This window comes from Oryctolagus cuniculus, chromosome 5, assembly GCF_051225735.1.
Source record: "Oryctolagus cuniculus isolate XC-2025 breed Fujian yellow rabbit chromosome 5, ASM5122573v1, whole genome shotgun sequence".
NCBI lineage: Eukaryota > Metazoa > Chordata > Mammalia > Lagomorpha > Leporidae > Oryctolagus > Oryctolagus cuniculus.
The window spans coordinates 168317547-168330454 of NC_142871.1; the positions used below are offsets into that span (position 1 = coordinate 168317547).

The 12908-nt window shown below is 51.2% G+C and overlaps 1 protein-coding gene across 1 annotated transcript in view; it reads left to right on the plus strand.

The window, feature by feature from the left end:
* Positions 1-12908, plus strand: part of GMDS (GDP-mannose 4,6-dehydratase) — a 628352-nt gene that overhangs the window by 487573 nt on the left and 127871 nt on the right. The window lies entirely within an intron of this gene.

The window sequence follows — 12908 nt, forward strand, 5'->3', positions numbered from 1 at the left end:
TGTCTTAGCATGTAAGGAACAAGCGGGTTTCAGAGGGACTGTCTTATAAATAGTTCACTTATTTAATTTAATTTGCTTTGTTGATCTATACTGTGAAACAAATAAAGAACTATATACGAAGCTTAGTATTTTGCATGGATCAAAATGTCTGAGACTGCCTGAAAAATGAAAAAAAAAGCACTCTGCATAAAATCACAGGCAAAGCTCCATGCTACGCTGTCTAGCAGGTGCTTCTTTGATTAGTGCTTGGAAGTTTAATTTTTTATTGGGTATTCATTCTATTAGTTTGCATTTTTGGGTATTTGATAGCATTCCATGAAAAAAAAACCACAACATTTTAAATAATCAGCATGCTTCTGCCATCCGCCTGTACGTTGCACGAGGGGTCGTCTCTGAAAATGCCTTCAGAGCGGCTGCGCGGATGCTTTCCACAGACTGGGATTCACCAGTCTTCTGCCCTCATCAAGCAGACATCTGTGGATGCGTCTGATAAGTTCTCTGACATCTCGCTTTCTTTCCTGGTATGAATTTTCCCTTTCCCCCTCCATGGTTGGCTCTGAAAACAGGAAGGCAAGTTTGACTTCATAAAACCAACAGCTAAAATTTGCACCGTGGTTTCCCGTTCACAAAGCAGGCACTGTTCCCCCTCACGGTGTCTCTCCCTGTACCGTGGGGTCATGCCCAAGGACGCCGGGTCACCTGGAGGAAACCGGCACCCCGAGGCGCTCCGGGTTGCCCGTATCTGCAGTTTCACCCTCCAGCTGCCTGGGGCCGGGTTCTCTGCTGCCAGACCGTCTCCGATATTTCTTGTGTCCCACACAGCTTTGCGTACCAAGCCTTAATCTGGGCTTTCAGGAGACACATGGGAGGTGGAAGTGTGAATGAGTGAGGGGTCGTGGAGGTTGCAGCCTTATCGCTGTCAGTCAGAAGTTCCTACCTCGGTGTGAAGATGTCTGTGAATCGCCTGAAATCTTGGACCCAACGTGTCCTTGTGCAGCCTCACGCATGTGTGTGTTTTCCAGGGAAGAAAGTGTCCTCCTTATCAGGTCCCCACAGGGGTTCATGACCCCAGGAAGTTAATATCCTGCCTTAAACGAAGCATTCAGAGGGCAACACGTGCTTTAAGATTTCGTTTTAGCATTCATTACAAAAGACAGAAATCATCCGAAAGTCAGATGTAACCTGTTTCCATGGAGGATATCACCATTTTGTGTCCGAGCTAACTGAGTTTGATTTGCTAGAACTTAACACTGCTGGGTTCAAGCCTGGACCTCAGGCTTCCTCTTGGCCGGTCACCAGAGCAGTTCTGTGGCCATGTGGCTCCCTGATCCTTCCCCTCCCCCCACCACACCCACAGTCCTGCCGTCTGGAGAATGCCCCAGATGAGTGAGAATAAAAGCAAGGCCATGGGCCCAGAGCTGTGCTGTAGCAGGTAAAAGCTTCTGCCTGCAGGGCCAGCATCCCATATGGGTGCCAGTTCAAGACCTGGCTGCTCCACTTCTGATCCAGCTCCCTGCTTCCAGTGGAAAGCAGTGGCAGGTGGCCCAAGTGCCTGGGCCCCTGCTACCCGTATGAGAGACCTGGAAGAGACTCCTGGCTCCTAGCTTTGCATAGCCCAGCCCTGGCCATTGCAGCCATCTGGGGAGTGAACCAGCAGATGGAAGATCTCCGTCCGTCTCTCTTTCTCTCTGCCTTTCAAATAAATAAATAAATCTTTGAAAAATGTTAAAAAAAAAAAAAAAGACAAGCAAGGGCAGTCAATTCCATCTCTGTATTTCTTGTCCAGTTTCTGGGTGAAGATGATGTGGATTTAGCACAGAAGTGACTCAGCATAATCTAAAGTCCCAACATTTGACATTTAACACTTCCATTCACCCATCAGTCAGAATTCTGCCACACTGGCTGTTTCTTTTTCTTCCTTGTTTTTAAAGATTTATTTATTGGAAAGGCAGAATGACGGTGGGGGAGGGAGACAGATCTTCCATCTACTGGTTCACTCCCCACATGCCTGCAATAGCCAGAGCCAGACCAGCCTGAAGCCAGGAGCCAGGAGCTTCCTCTGGATCGCCCACACGGGTGCAGGGCTCCATGCACCTGGGCCGTCCCCCACTGCCTCTCCAGGCACAGTTACAGGGCTGGATTGGAAGCCACCGAGCAGCTGGGACTAGACTCAGCGCTGGGCTGTGGGTGCTGCATTGCAAGTGGCACGTTGACCTGCCGTGCCACAGCACTGGCCCCACACTGCGGGCTTTGAGAGCAGGATCCACTTTCTCTGTATCTCCACGAACCTGGTGCTGCGCACTGTGTGTGTTCCGTGTCCGTCATCGTGAAGCCTGAATGAGCTCATTTGGGGGCCTGCTACACAGAATCATGCAATCAAAATGGAGGACTTGTTGGAATTCATTAGTTTAGTGGACGGCCTAGTTTCCAGTGGAGTATGCTAGCCAATAATGTCCTCACTGAGTAACTTCGCTGTCTGTGGAATGTAGTGAAATCAGAGTAAGCCGTTACGCCTCATCCTAGGCACATTATTCTGCCTCGTTCTCTTACAGTAGTCAAGGAATCCAAAATGGAAAATGTCTAAAAAGAGTACAAAAGTGAGAGATACAGACATGACTGTTGCAGTCTGTAAGCTGTCATTGGGTAGATAATAGTTTTAGTAGTCATGAAATGCAATTGTAAAAACTGTGAGTATTCAAAATAAGCAAGATGTTCAGAATCAAAGCGAAGCCCGTTCTGGGCCGGTAGCTGGACACTGATTCCTCAAAGAGCTCTCGGGCTCACCGAGGCCTGAACTCGGCCGTGTTACCTGCTCTCTCTCGTCAGCAGCTGGTTGCACTGATAACTTCCCTGGAGCTGTCCTTCCAGTTACATTTTTTAGAAGCAAATGATAAAATCATCATCCTTGTACTTTCTGAACAAATCTCATTCATTATACTGCTATCATAAATATTTACAGTGTATTCTTTCAAATATTTGCAGATATAATAGAAAGCATGTCTCCTTGACATTCTATGCCTTACTAAATTGACATTAGATATTCCCGTGTTTACACACATACATATGGTTAATGACTCATGTTACCTATTAAGGTTTCCTGTTTCCTGATTTAAAAGATGTTTAAAGGCCAAAGTACTGAATGTTTATTTTTGCCCTCTGGATCTTCTGCTTCATATAGCAACACAAAAACAGGCTACAGACTTATTTTAACTCCACCAAACCCACTTTTCACCTTTTATTATGACACGAAGGTTTGGTCAGCTGAGGTCAAGTTGTGCATGTAACATAGCTGGCGTTATCGTCAGTGAACTGTCACAAAGAGGAAAGTCAAAACATAAACACTGGACATCTCTACAGCAGCTTAGAGCTGGGATTAACTCGGATCGCCCAGTCTTCTGCTTTTAATGAAATTCTCTCCCTTGTATTTTCATGTTTGGGAGAGCGTCCAAAGTTATCTCATGCTAATTTAGTTAGGCAGTGCCCTCCGGGGATGTCACAAGCTTCCATGACCCCTCCAGAGGGAGACTCTGCGACGGGATGAGGGGAATTAAACATTCCTAAGAAATTGGAAAGGAGCAACCCCCAGAGACTTTGCAGAGCAACTCGCTGCAGACTCGGCGGCCAGACTCAAGTCACCCTCTCAGCGCGGGCTTGACGTCTCTCTCAGCCCTGTCCGCCGTGACTCAGAGGTCAGCCCGGGGACTGGGGAGAGGTGGCGGCGAGAGTGGATTCTCAGGGAGGGCCGGCTGCGGCACGCTCTGTTTTTGTCGTCTGTCGCTATCTGAAGTGCCTTCGGAAAGATGGACTGAGCCTCAGGTTGCTTGGCTGTCTTCTCCCCTGAACCCCAAATTCACTGCATAGGAACTGTCTCCCCGACTTCTCAAATACTGGGTCCCCAGATTCTTGACCGCTGACACGCGTCAGGGTTGTTGCTGTTTTCATGGTGCGGGGCCTCCGTGCCTAATCATCCCGTAATTACATTAGCTGTCTCACGGAGGATGTCTCCCCTTGTGCGCTTGATGAAATCGGGGGTGGCGGGAGGCTGGGAAATGTGTTTCCGGTTTTAAAATCGTACTCCCTTGGTGGCTTGTATTTCCTACATGAAGAATTTCAGGAAACAAAGAGAACAAGAGTATTATTAAATACCGAGTCTATCTTGCAGATAAATTGAAGAAGCCACGTTGTCTAGTTTGCTCGTTTGTCTTTCTACAGAACTGAATTTAAATGAGTTCCGTGTGCCCCAAGGCGACATTGTGAGAAGCGGGTTTGGGGACTCTGCTCCAGCGTCCTCAGGGGAGAATAACTCCTGTAGAGGAGCCCCTTAGGCCCATGCGTGCTGGGCATGCGTGCTGGGCGGGCCTGCCCTGCATGTCTGGCTCAGTGGCTGGCCTTGGTCAGTGCAGGCAGTGTGTCAGCCAGCAGCTAACATTGTTGGCAAGCCAGATGTGCGGCACCCCTGAGTAACAAGGAGATCCAGTGTGTGCACATCCCCACGTGGGAACAGGCTGCTGGACTGCCCGAGGGCCCGGGGGGCAGGCCGCCTGAGGTGCGCCCACCGGGCCTCGAGGCTCTGGGGTGATGGGCCTCCGCAGACCCTTGTCCTATTGCCAGTGCTCAGAGAAGTCACTTTGCAAAGTCAGGCACTCTGGTTGCTGGAAAGGCAGATCCTTCTGGTTTCCCAGTAAAAGCAGATCTGTAAACACAGCACTCATTTCTTCCCTGGCTGCCACGGGGCCTCCCGCAGTCCTCCGAGGCAACACAGGGAGAAGCGTGGCCTAGAAGATGAAGATGTGGGTTCTTGGGCCGAGCACCTGTTGGGACCCTCGTCTCCTTCTCTCTCAACCCCAGTGAACCTGCCAGCTCTGGAGAACTCTGAGAGCTTTTTCCCCAATTCCATGTCCAGTGACTCAGTACACCTCAGCCGTAAGCCTCTTACTGCCTCTGGTTTCTCTGTCCACACTAACAGTAATAATAATACTATCATGGCATCCCGCATTGTGGTGCCCTTAGAAAGTGTGGCATTTAGCAGCCCTGGGGCAGAGACTCCCTGGTAAAGAGACTCGTTCTGCACTCCACAGACGGAGCATCCCGTCACACATGGTTTCCAGGAAGTGCAGCCAGTGTGACCACAGTTCAACAGGACATTGGCAGTTGATGTCCTAAGTACGGGAATTCACCACGGGGCCAGGCGCGCTCAACAGTTCCTGGACAAGAAGACTCTGAGGTCCCCGGCCCTCGGCGTCAGGGCTGCAAGAGGGAGCAGGGCCCTTGGTGAATCCTGAGAACCCCCTTACTCCCTGCTGTCTCCTCCACCTTTCCCCAGCGTGCAGGAGTGGCAGGGCTCGGAGAGGCGAGGAGAGAATCAGGCACAGGGTGTGCTTGCATGGAGCTGCTTATCAAAGCTAAGCGTCTGCCATTTCATTCGGTCGGGTGGACTGGGTGGAAAACTGGCACAGAGACCAGGAAATTTGCTGTCTGTTCCATCCCATTGTGACCCCGCTGCAGGTCAGTCCTCCACGCGTGTCTCGGTTTCTGCATCTGTAAAACCCAACAACGAAATGCTTGTGATTCGCAAGAAACCCCAGGGAAATTCTTCTGCGAGTGAGTGTCTTGGTGGGGGCTGCTGCTGTCTGGCACCTTCTTATCTGCTCCAGGGCTTTCTCAGACCACAGCCTCCTGGCCGCCTGTTAATGGGTTGTGTTCCCACCTAACCTTGTTAACACCATCCCCAGCCCGAGGAAGAGAGACGTGGTGGAGCTGGGAGCTCCTCATGCCAAAGCAAACAATAAAGTTTGGAAACACTTAGACCAAGATAATTAGAAAAATGATGTTGAAGAAAGGATGGCATTAGAATCACTGTTATGCCTGAGTTAGAATCCGGTTCCAAAAAGCACAATCTCCTGTTAGCCGATCTGCTTGAGAAGAGGAGTGCGTGCGCGTGCGTGCGTGTGTGCGTGCGTGTGTGCGTGTGTGCGTGCGTGTGCGTGTGCGTGTGTGTGTGTGTTTAAAGCTTGATTGAGTTTTGTGCTTTAAAAGAGTTTGTTTAAATCCTCTGATCACTCCTTTGCTTGAGGCTCTACTGAGGGGTCTTTATTCCTCACTGAGAAGTTGTGTTGGGAATAAAAAAAAAACCTTGCCAACAGCTGTTTACTGCTGAGAACACTATTAAACAAAGACGTGCTGTTGAACAATAATTAATTAATTAAGCTAAATATTCAGAAGAAAGACGGCTCCTGTGAAATGCCAACCTATATAAGAAAACTCGTTCTCGAAAGGGCAGAAACCCAGGCGTTAGACAAATACGTAAACTGCCAGGATTTTTATGCTCTTTCAAAACTTGAATGTAACTGACCTATTTTGAGCAGAGAATTGGAAAGTCTTAAGGGTAGAAATGTTGAGAGCGCAGATTCCATTCTCAAATACATTTGTAAAACGAACGGGTGCTCTGGGAAGCACCGTGTTTTTATGTCTGGTATGATAGCGGCTCGCGGAATTATCGCATCCTATCTCGGCGACAGCTCCAGAGTGCGCTGATCTCCCCGCATTAACACGGCATTTCCTCCAATAATATTATCATTCAGAACAGCAGCACCATTTTGTTGTCACAGAGTTCTTCCAGTCTGTTATCTGATGGGAGACCTAACACCTGTAACCTGTGTAAGAAAACTAAGTGTGAAATAAGGACGTTGTCCCCAGCGAGGCCCCCAGCCTGTGCGTGGGCTGGGCCTGCTCAGCAGGGCCTAGGACTTGGAACTGAAGTGCAAGTAATTTTCACCACATCACATTTAAACCATCCCTTTATCGTTGTCTGTTTCCTGTAAAAATACCTCATTTGGAAAGGCAAATAAACATCATTCAAGAAGTCCATGGAAAACAGGATTGAAAAATAACCTTATCTTGGTGCCAAAACAGTTGAAATCCATGCATATAAAAGGTTTTCGAAAAGTTCGTGAAAATGTGTATTAGAAAAAAAATATGCAGGGATTTCCAGATCTTTTTTGCACCATAATAAATGTATGTCTTCATTCCATTTTCCAGGAGTAGTTTGAAGTGGGCTCACGCATGCCCTTCCCCTCTTGCTCCGTGACTCTCGGCTCCCCTGTCCTTCTCCACGGGTTTTCATTCTGAGTGCTTTCACGCCCACGCTCGTAACCCACCTCCAGCTTTACATGGTTGTCCCCTGTGCTGTCTGAACGTCTGAGTGTGATCACAGAGAGGTTCCAGGTTAAGCTGCCGGCACTGTTTTTCCTGCTGGGAATGAGATCATTTCGAAGAAACACACACACGCACACACACACACACACACACACCCGTCTTCCTCAGTCCTTCGCTCTGGACCTGCAGTCCCAGCAGTGCCCGGATGAGCTGAACCCCAGAAGCAGGCAGGCCCACGGCTCTTTTCCTCCTGGGGACCCTCTCAGCTCCCTGCATTGCGTTCTCAGCAGGTGGCGCTGTTTCCCCCAAGTGAGCTGCACAACTGTGCCCCCCACGTGGGGGACACTGTTCGTTCCAGGGAGGGGACACCCAGGCGCATCACCCTTCCTCTCCCTAGTCCTTGGAAAGTTCTAACCAAAGCTAATGCAGAGCGGAAGACAGAAAAGAGTTGTGCAAACCAAGCAGCCTGTTCTCGCTGCCTTGTGGTGTGCCCTTTGTGCCGCCGTGAGGACTTCCATGTCCCGTTGTCACTCTGCAGACCTGCAGCCCACTCACTGTCAGAAACACAATACTTGCTTTTCTTATGTTTTGCATCCCTGTTTGTCCTGGAGTCACTCACACACATAGCAATCTGTGAAACTAAAAAGAAAGGAAGGGGCAATTGTGTAGCTGTCACGCGGTCAAGTGTGTTCATTCTCACACCGACTGCCCTCTTTAATGTCCGTCCACAGGCCATCTGCAGGCCCAGCCTGATAGCGAGCAGAGCGTGCTGGGAGTGGGGATTTATCACTTGGCAGTCAGCTGGCTCTCGGGGAGACAGTGGGGCTTTATCTCCAAACCCTTGGAGAATTGATTTACCGAATGTTTCTCTTAGAGACTGCATTCTCTGGTTCTCCAGCCCACTTGCATAGTCTCTCATCAGACTCAGAACTGAATTTGGTCTTTTTCATTTTGGGTCAGGAGGGTACATTCTAGAAGACAGAACAGTGGAGCTATCACGCCTCTGGACGCCACCGCGGCCCACACACGCCAGCACTGCAGAGCACCCCCCAGGTCTCTGTCACCCACCTTGCTCTTCCCCTCGGAGACCTCGGCTTTCCGAGTAGTAGAAGCGGGAGCTGACCGCTGAGCAGGAAATGTGAGTCCCATTCCTCTTAGAGGGCAGTGAAAGCACACTCGGTATTCTGCCTGCGTGCGTGCCCGTCCCTTCACACGAGCAGCTTTTTAAAATAAAAGTTTATGGGTTTCGGAGTCAGCGTTCAATAGCCGTTCTTTGATGTTACCCATTTACAAGTATAAGCAAACTGATCCACGTTCCCTGGGGTCTGGAAGCAGGGGTAGGCGGGGGCCCAGTTACAACTCGGTGTTGCCATCGATCGGCTGGAGGCTTTCTGAGTGCCACACCGTGACAGCACCCTCGGGGTGGCAGCAGCCGAGAACGCGAGTGTGGGGCGTCGGAGCTTCCTGCCACAGCCCAGCACCTCGCCGTCCTCAAGGACGGGGCCGCCCGCAGCCGCCTTTCCGTAAACACCACCCTCAAAGCGCTCTGAAAGAACGAATCCCAGATGCTCCCCGCGCCAAGCGTTGCGTCACGCGCGCCGTGTGATCAATAAGAACATTGTGGTGGTGATTTCATAGCCGATGAAGTGAGGTGCCTGCAAGCCCACACTTGACTTGAAGGGCTGGTCTGGCTGCTCGTGGGGCGGTGAGCGCAGGTCCCCACCGCGGCCTGGGGCTGGCCCTTCAGTTTCGAAGTGAGTAAGCCTCGGAGGAGCCCGCGCCTCTGGGAAAGGCATTTCATCTCTTGAGGCAGGACCAGGGAGGGCACGACTTGCCCCCACTTCCGAGCCTGCATTTCACTCGCTGGCTGGGACGCCCGCAGACAGTCCTAGGCAATGGAGCGTCCAGTGAGGAGACGTTAGAGAGGCAGAGCTTAACAGCTGCCCACCGGTGCCCGGCTCACCGTGGACACACGCCGCGTCCTGGGCTTGCCGTGATTGTCCTGTGTCATTTTATACTGCCTTTTACTTCACGTCCGGGACTTCCAAGTTCCTCGTAGCTTCTGTATTCCTCCTTGCAAACTTTCTGTTTCATTTTGTGGAAAGCGTATTCTTAGCGCTGAAATGTAGTTTTGTTGCCCCTGACACTGCTTTTAATTTCACTGATTGCAGGGTAAATAAATCATTGTGTACTCGAGAAAAAAAAAAAACACACTGGCAGGAAAGCAGACTGTGTTAAATAAAGACTCTTGCTTTTCATTGCTGGTGAGATTTCCCAACCGAAGCTTTGCTTCGCCTCTGGCTAACATCTGAAGATCAGCAGTAAAGCTCTATGCAAATACTTTCATGTATTAAAAGAACAATATTTTGACACTCATTGACACAAGCACAAAAATACAACACTAAATTAGTGTTCAGGAAAACAATGAAGACTCTGTTCATTCATATGAAATGAATGTGAAAAATGTGGTGTTGTAGTAACAGAAAGGTGGCTCCTCAGAGCCCAGCCCTCAGTTCTGCCCGCATGACATGATTCCCGCGCCGCGCACGCCGCGCGCTAGCAGGAAGGTTGATTTCTGTGAGCCGTCCGGGGAGTTACCGATTCCCGAGAGGCTGCTGAACATCGCCACAACCAAACAAGTACCTGTTCATTCTCCAGGCTTCTCTAAAGGTTACTTTAGGATGTTTTTTGGATATTTTTGAGTTTTCAAATACTTGATAAGCTGAATATTTGAAACTGTTAATTCATGATAGGCTTGCTTTTCTAAATTTCACCTACAGCAATATAGACAATAAATAAAAAAAAAATACCTCCCTTGACCATCTGTGTGTGTTACAAATAATTGATTTCTAGGAGCACTCTAGTCTTAGAGAATACAAAAGAGCTTTTTGTTTGGTTTCAGGAGTGAGGACTGGTGCTTATGGGGGAGGGACTTTCTCTAAAATATTGTTTGTATAAAAATGCGTGTGAATTCCTTTCCTCCCGTGTCCTCTGCTCCAGTATGACCGTTGCAGGCGATGCTTTCTTAAAAGTGACTGGCTTCCCTCCGGGTCCGTGTGGATCCCACACTTTGCAGGGCCAACACCCAGCATCACAGTCTTGGGCGGCCCGAGCCGGGAGGATGCTTGGCAGCCCCAAGGACAAAGCTCCTGCTCCGTTCAGCGGGGGGTGTTTCTGTTTCGTGAGCAACACGTAAGGGAATTACGACTCCATCTCACTCTATCCAGGCTTGTTTGTCAGAGTACTGAGTCAGAGAACTTCTAACGCGACATCCTGATTTTTCCGAATAATGGAATAAGGACGCTGGAGAGAAAGAAACACCTGTGCAAAGTCTCAGTGAGCCGGAGGGAGCGCCAGCTTCCGCATGCCCAAGATGGCACACGTCCCAGCCCACCATCTTCAGAGGAGCCGCATTGGACGTCTGCAGTGCCAGGGGCCACAGGGGCCCTGGACTGGGGGGACGCTGATGAGGGCTCCCTGGCCTGCCCCCCTCCTGCCCTCTACCAGCCCCTGGGTCTCCCTCGGGGTCCTGCCTTGACCCCATCAGCACCCAGCGCAGAGCCAGACGGGTCTGGTGCCCCCACCTCACAGGTCTCTTTTGGTCTCCAGCTGTTTCTCTCCATGCTTGCTGGCGTAAGGAGCAGAAACCTCCTGGAGCAGCTCTGGTAAACGGCACTTATCCTGAGGAGCCCCAGATACTCCCCAGGAACGGGGGCTGAGTTCTCTCCTCCGCGTCTGTGCGTCTCTCCCTGCACTCCGCTCAAGCCTGCGAGCACTCTCTTCCCTGTCTTCTACCCGCAGGGTCTCCTCTGTGCCTGACCCTGCTAGCCTCCCTTAGTGTGGCCAGGAACCAGGCTCACCGCCCCAGGGCTCTGCACTGCCCTGAGTGCTCAGCCTGTGTCTCCTGCCATAAATGTCTTGGAGACTCTGGCCCCGTTATGTGGGGTCTCCATCCACTGAAAGGGGGCTGGAGCAGGGGGCCGGGAGGTGACAGGTCACCTGGTTAATGCACAGCTGACTTGATTGGCTCGTCCCGCTGGAGTGGTAGGTGGGACAGTCTTCTTTGGCAGGGTACCCCCCAGAGCCCCATCTTCCAGAAATTCTTTCTCAAGTTGGCCTTTCAAAACCCCTTTCTCAGGTAGTCCATGGGCCAGGCACAGTGTCTACCTTGTGTCTCCCAGTGTGGACTATCCGTGGACCCCAGCCCAGCACCGACTCCACGTGGGCTCTTCACCGACACGTGAAGCCACAGAAATCCCTGTCACTCCTCCAAGCCTCCATTTGTAACAGGGTTCCTGTAGGGGAACGCACTCCATGATGCAGCCAGGAGGGAAATGCGTGTGGGCGCCGTGGGATGGGAAGAGCCGCAGCAGCGGGGCCTCTGAGGGGTGCGACTGCCGCGGCCCCTTCTCCCCGGGTCCAGTTGCTTCATCTTTCAGATGCGCTGACCTGAGTGAGAACCTCTCTGAGGCTATAACATTCTGTTGCCGTAACACAGTCAGGACTTAATTCGCCCACCCCGTCCGCCTCCCCTCCCCATGCCCTTCACGGGTGTGAGAGTTTGGGCACAGAGATGAACCGGACTCTCCCAGGCACCAAGAACCCTCTGAAGCTGCTTCATCACCAGCACATCCCACGTCCCAGCCCTTTACGTTGTTGGCTAAACTAACCTTTGAAACGGCCCCAGGAGGTCGGAGTCTCCCGTTACTTAGGCTTGGAGAGAAGCTGCCCAGTAAGCAGTGCGGCTGAGCTGCAACCCCGCTGGTCTGACCCAGGTTCCCAGAGCAGCAGCCGCACGTCCCAGGCCTGTTGAGTCAGAAACTTAGGCCTGGAGGGGCCCCGCCATGTGTGTTCTCACCTTCCAGATCATTCTGACGCTTGCTACAATGTGAGAGCCCCTGCCTCCTCCCTTCAGCACATTGCACCAAGCCTGTAAATGCTCCCTGGGTGTTCACGCCCATCCAGCTGGGAGCGGGTGTGTGCTGTGCCTGTCCATTTGTGGCTGCATGCGGCAGGCTCTCCAACCGCAGTGCCGTGGATGGGGGGCCAGTGTGCCCCCTCACCACTGACGGAATCGCAGCAGGAGGTGGGAGGAGAGGGTGGATGGGGAGCCAGTGTGCCCCCCTCACCACTGACGGAATCGCAGCAGGAGGTGGGAGGCGAGGCGGCTGCTCCTCCACGTGTGCCATGGAGGAGCTCACGTGGCCTCCTCCGTGGCGCCTCAGTGGCCTGCTGGCAGGTTTAGCAGGTGGGAGCAGGGTAGCGAGTCACCTAGTACGGTCGCACTCCTTCCTTAACACGAGGCTGGCTTGCTTTGCCCTGCACTGCCCAGCGTGAGACGCTGGCTTCGCGTGCCTTCTGAGTACATCTGAATCGAGACGTCCTGTAAGTACTGGACTGCAGAGACTGGCATACGAGGGGCTGAATAATATTTAATATCAAATGATAACATGCTGGATATATTGGGTTAAATTACATTAAAGTTCACGTCAATGTGTGGCTTATATTGCATTTCTGTTAGCACCGGCTTAGACAAATCTTGTCAGGTTCTGTCTCTGCTTTAATTCGTACGATATGGTGGATATACACTTTTCATTTACTGTTTTTTATTATTATTTTTATTTATTTGAAAGACAGAGTTACAAGGAGAGGTAGAGCCAGAGAGAGAAAGAGGTCTTCCATCTGCTGGTTCACTCCCCAGTTGGCTATAATGGCTGGAGCTGTGCCAATCCTAAGCCAGGAACCAGGAGCTT